Below are 6,000 nucleotides of genomic sequence, written 5' to 3'. Positions count from 1 at the left end.
TACCTTTTGCTAATCAAATTGCTATTGTCAATTCTTTCATAATATTGTTGGTTTCATCAACTACAACAGTTGTTTTGGAATGATTGTTTGTACTAGTCATAATAGTTGGATAAATTTTCCATTTAATGAAATGACTCACAAACTAAAGTACTCAACACCTCCATGTCATCGATATCAATCTCATTGTATCTCGTTGCCTTTTTCAACTGTAAGAGTTACCAATTGTAGTGATTTGACTCAAATTATCGTCCAAATGAGTTGCTAACCATCATTGCCACATTACCAATGTTAGCCCCCTTTATATCATTGTTGTCATCATCATCTATAAGATTTACTTTGGCATCAATACATAAACTAGCTAAAGCAACTAAATATGAATTTTCATCCATGTAAAGCAAGTGGCTAACTAGTGCACCCACCACCAACTACATCATCTATGTTAATTCATCCTCATTAGCAATCTTATTGCCTTCATCCACCATGATTATTGCTTTATATTTACCTCTGGATAATGATAAGAATAAATGTGAATTGTTGCTTAACAATGTAGGTCTTCATTGATACACATCCAACATTTCCTTTAATGATATCATAGATTGAAGATGCTTCTTTACTACTAAGAAATTCATGATTTGCAATGGTTGTCACCTATTCAACTTTATTCCATGCAACGTATTGCATAGTATGATAGTACATTGGCTAAAGAGGTTTTCAATCACAAAATATTGCTTGTTGGTCTGGTGAAACCTTCTATTGAATCATTGACATCAAAAAGGACATCGTGTTTAGTATAAGAATACCATGTCATGGCATAAATACAGCTATGTGATACCTAAGGTGGTCAGCTCATATTATAAGAAGCGAAGCTAAAATGTGTGACTTTGAAAGCAAATTGCGTGTTGATGTCACTTAGATAGCAAAGACATGCAACACTTAAACACGTCACCAATGTAACTAGCAATACCTTACACAATTATTACAACCATACAAAGATGATGAAAAAAAATGATAAATCATGATGTCATAGAAAGATATATAATCAATATCACCATCTCATAGAAAATTGGATGAGAAAGTGTGTTTACCAATCTCTAGTATTAGTGGAAATGCATACAATGGAATGGAAGTAAAATGTTCAAGTTGATATGTTCATTGAACTTCAAAAAGAAAAGAAAAAAAGAGTCAACTCAAAATAAGAAAGAGAGAGAGGAAAGAGGTAATGCCTTGCATGAAACTAAATATACACATACAAATACACATATACTATGTATTTTTTTTTTGTGTATGCATATATTATAGTATATTACATTATATTTATGTAAAAAACAAAGGTTTTCAGGTGTGGAACAAGATAAAGCAATCATTAGCATTAAATGTCTTACTCCTCAAAATTTCCTTCCCATAAAATATTCTTTTTGATTTTCTCAATATATTAAGTTCTCTTTGCCTCCTTGGCATACAAAAGAAGATGTTTTTTTAATTAAATCATTCCCCCTATAACATTATATATCATTAAACTCCCTATCTCTCTCTTCTCATCTCTTTCTCTCTCTATCTTTGAGATACATGACAATGCTACTCTCATTCCATTATAAAGAGGAGGTGATATTATTTGCATAAAATATTCACTCTCCTATACCATAACCAAGGGAGCACACCATCAATTCCATTAAAAAAAAAAAAAAAGGGCAATAAATATTGATTTGTTTCCAATATTGCATTAAGTATGTATTTGATGAAGAAAAAAATAAAAATAAAATAAAATAAAATAGTGCGTGAGAATTCCTGCTTACCTCATATGCAAAATTACCTCTCTTCCATATGCATATATTGTCATTAGAGCAATTTAAATTTTTCTCTCTCTTCAGAGGCTTGGTTTGACATTGTTTCTCATAATAAGTGGTGGTAAAATTTTGAACTATTATTGGGGGAGTTTTGCATCAAATAAGAAGATAGACACATTTAGGTTTGCTCCTTAAGATAGTGCTACTTTGAATTGTGGATGTAGTCCCACCAATTACCTTTATAGTGTGTTGATGAGCCTGATGTACTTCATGTTGTTCGATGAGTTGGTGATCTATGCTTTACCTTCATCAACTTCTTCCATTTTTTGTATCATTCAAGTTTAAATCCTCCTCATAATTTCTTTCAAACAACATTCTAGTCAAATTGATAAAGTTGGTGAATAAGCTATCACTAATTGCTAATTTCAATCGACGAAGTTGTTGACTTGCTTAAGGAAACCTCAAAGTGTTGCGCCATTGAAGATGAAAAAAAAGAAATGTTTTTTTTTTTCTTGCAACATTCCATTGTCAACCAACTTTGGGCATTTGCAATTGTATGCTCTAATTCTTAGTCTCAAAAAGTAGATGGCATTAAGTTCGAGCCATAAGGCAAACCATGCCAATCATTTTAACGTATCTCCATCAATGACCTTAGTTAACTCTTTGTCATTGGTCAACGGAAACATATGAATATTTTTTTAGGAAGCAAGTGTCATATCTGTTGGGTGCACCAATGTTGACTTCATTAGTTTCAAAAATTGTCACTCGACAAGTTGTAAAATAAGGATGCTACAAATAAATCACTATTAATAGTGAAAATATTATTCTTCTTGGAAAATTGTCATTGAAACACTAATTGACCAGGATCCTTTAAGAATGCAGGTGGCATTGAGCCTGGTTTGCAATATTCTAGTTATAAAACACTTAGTAAAACCCAGTAGGCATGAATCCTACACAATAAACAATAATCTAATGGATTTAATAGCTATCACAAAGAAGATTGTAGTCTCACCAATTGCTTAAGGTATGCAAATTCTTAAATGATAAAAATACTAGATCTATACCAGAATTAGTGGTAAGGACAACAATGAAGCTTTTGATGATGAAAACATGCCAACATAGTGATTTTATGGTTAATAATGCTCGAAACTTCTACTAAATATCATGTAACAAGTTTGGTCGAGAAAAGGTAACCAATTGAATTTGTAGGGAAATTGTTGCACTTGATGACATTGTGTCACAATTTGTGACTAGGTGAGGTTGAGGATATTGGTGATGATGGCAGCACCACGTAAGGTGGTTCACAATCAATAATGCTTATGATATGTAGCTGAATCCATGACATGTCATACAATGAGTGTAGTTGAGTGGTAGTCGAGACCAAATATGCAAAGAAATCATTGCTTTCAACAACATTGTACAAAAGGAGATATTATATGAAGATGGATTTAGAAAATATTTTTTATTTAACTGAGTGTCATTGCTATAAAAGAAGGAATTTGTGAGTGCTTCCCCGAAGATTATGTGAAGTGTAATAGAGAACATACTTCAATGATGAAGGAAAATTTGTTCAAAAGAAACAAAATAATATTAAAAAAAATGGTCACAAAGGGCAAGTATCAATTACCTCTTATGGTGGAAGACAAAAGAGTCATGATGGAAATTAAAATAGGATCAAGGGCTATATATAGGCTACACAAGTGTCATCCCTCTTTCTTTGTCTACTTGTCTGCCTAAATTAAATTGAACCTTTTTATTGGTTACTCAATTTAGCAAGAGCAAAGGCACACTTTTGGGCACTGCCAAAAATAAAGAATTTTATAAAGGCAAAATATGGTATGATAAGCCTCATCTTTTACAAATAAAAAGGGGGTTCACTACAACAAAAGGAAGAATATTGGTCTTAGATCCAACCATTTTGGTTCAATTAAATATATAAAAATAAATACTATTGTGGAAATTGAACTGCACAACGAAATATCAGATCAAACAAATGCAGCACTCATTGGAAAAATACAAAACAACACAACCACGCGGATTATATGAAAGCAATAACAAAAGACACAAAGGAATTACATGGTTCGACAATGCCTACATCCACAAAAGCAATCGACAATCTTTCTCACTATCTTGTGTCAAAGACACGGAAAACCATTACAAATACATCACAAATGACATATAAATAGAGTTTACAGAGGCTTTCCCTCCAAACCCTAGCTAACTTAACATCCCTAGTTCAAAATTTGAAAATTTGCATTGGTTCCCCAAGTCAAACCATCAACGATTTCCTCAGCATACTTTAGCACACTATTTTCACCATGTTTTCATCTTGTGCATGCCTTGTACTTACAATATAAGTCACATATCACAACAATCTCCACCTTGGTGAATATACACCCCTTAGAAGAAAGTAGAAAACATTAACCTGCTGCTCCATCTTAACCTTAGGACATTAGGTTGGGACCACACGTCTAACAACTGGAGACAAAAACAAAGTCCAAGAAACACTTAAACTTGTCCGTGGCAGCTTCGGCTTTTACCAATAACCCCGATTCAGCTGTAGATATAATGACCCAAGACTGCACCTTGGACTTCCAATAAGGCCTTCCCACAACAGTAAACACAAAATCTACTGTAAACCTTCTATTATCAAAGTCCTCTGCATAGTCTACATCAACATACATTACAACCAATGAATCACTTTATTGCGTGCCAAAACACCCCATTGCACCAGCATAAGGGACCTTTGACATATTCCGAACATCACCGTTCGTCCTTGGGTACTGAGTGGTAGACAATTTACACTGATTCTTCACAAAATCATCTTGAGACGATAAACAATGTCTTCCTACAGTTTTGTTCACAAAACCACCCCAAGATAATTTCAATCTTCCTACAATTTTATCCTTGCAAATCTTCCAACCAAGACTCTTTTTGGCCGTAACCAAAACCTTCATGTCAAATACACTTCTAAACAGAGTTCCCAACTGATTAGCCTCAGTCAAAGCTTTCCTAGCGAATAACATATTAACCTGCTGTTATCCCGAGGTATAATTCCTTGCATTATGAATAATGTAATCCTTGCTCTGAGTCTGTAACTCCACCTACATCACATGTTCAATGTTGCTGCAACTTTTTGGCATCTATTTCTCTTCCTTTACTTGAGTACGTTGCACCATGGTTTTCTCACTAAAAACCATGTATCCACTGATCACCACCTGTTTGCCATTGGATCACCTTGCTTTAATCCACCTTTCTTATACCTTAGAAAGATGTATCATCCAAATATTACACAAGGCCTAGATCCGAATCACTAGAAACGTGCACGTCTGGACATCCAAACACTCTCACGCCAAAGTGGTCTACTGCATAACCTATCCAAACCTTTCCTGTAACTTTCCCATCTAGTGATACATTTGGCGATCGATTAAATGAGAAACATGCCATACTCACTGACTTTACCAAGAAGTTCCTTGTAAGCTTTGATATCAATTTATTGTGGAAATTGAATTGCTTAGCGGAATATCAAATCAAACAAATGCAGCACTTAATGGTAAAATATAGAACCACACAACCATGCAGATTATATGAAAGCAATAACAAAGGACATAAAGGAATTATGTGGTTCGGCAACACCTACATCCATGAGAGCAATTGACAACCTTTCTTACTATCTTGTGTCAAAGATACGAACAACCATTACAAATACATCACAAATTACAAACATATAAAGAGTTCTTGGAGACTTTTCCTCCAAACCCCAACCAACTTAACGTCTTTTGTTCAAAATTTGAAAATCTATGCTAGGTTCTCGAGCCAAACCATCGATGTGTTGTGTCATATCATCGACGGTTTCAGACAGAGAGCAAAATCTCTCTAAAGCTAGGCCAAACCATTGACAGTTTTCTTAACATACTTCAGCACATTGTTTTCACTATGTTTTCATCTTGTGTATGCCTTCTACTCATAATATGAGTCACATATCACAACAAATACAGTTAGTGACTCATATTTATGCTTATAAATCAGCATAGGACAAAAGGTCATGAATGTGGCCATGTTACCTACTCATTTAAAAAGGTTTTAGAAAAACACTTGGAGTCTTGTCTCTATTGCATAACAAGCCCGCACATAGCCAAGCTTTGGAGTGGGGAAGCTTTGGGGTGGGGACATTTTTAGGCACCAAAAAATTATCAATGCCTAAGTTTAATTTAAT

The sequence above is a fragment of the Malania oleifera genome, chromosome 2 (genome assembly GCF_029873635.1).
Source record: "Malania oleifera isolate guangnan ecotype guangnan chromosome 2, ASM2987363v1, whole genome shotgun sequence".
Lineage (NCBI taxonomy): Eukaryota > Viridiplantae > Streptophyta > Magnoliopsida > Santalales > Ximeniaceae > Malania > Malania oleifera.
Note: the sequence above shows the minus strand (reverse complement) of the source record.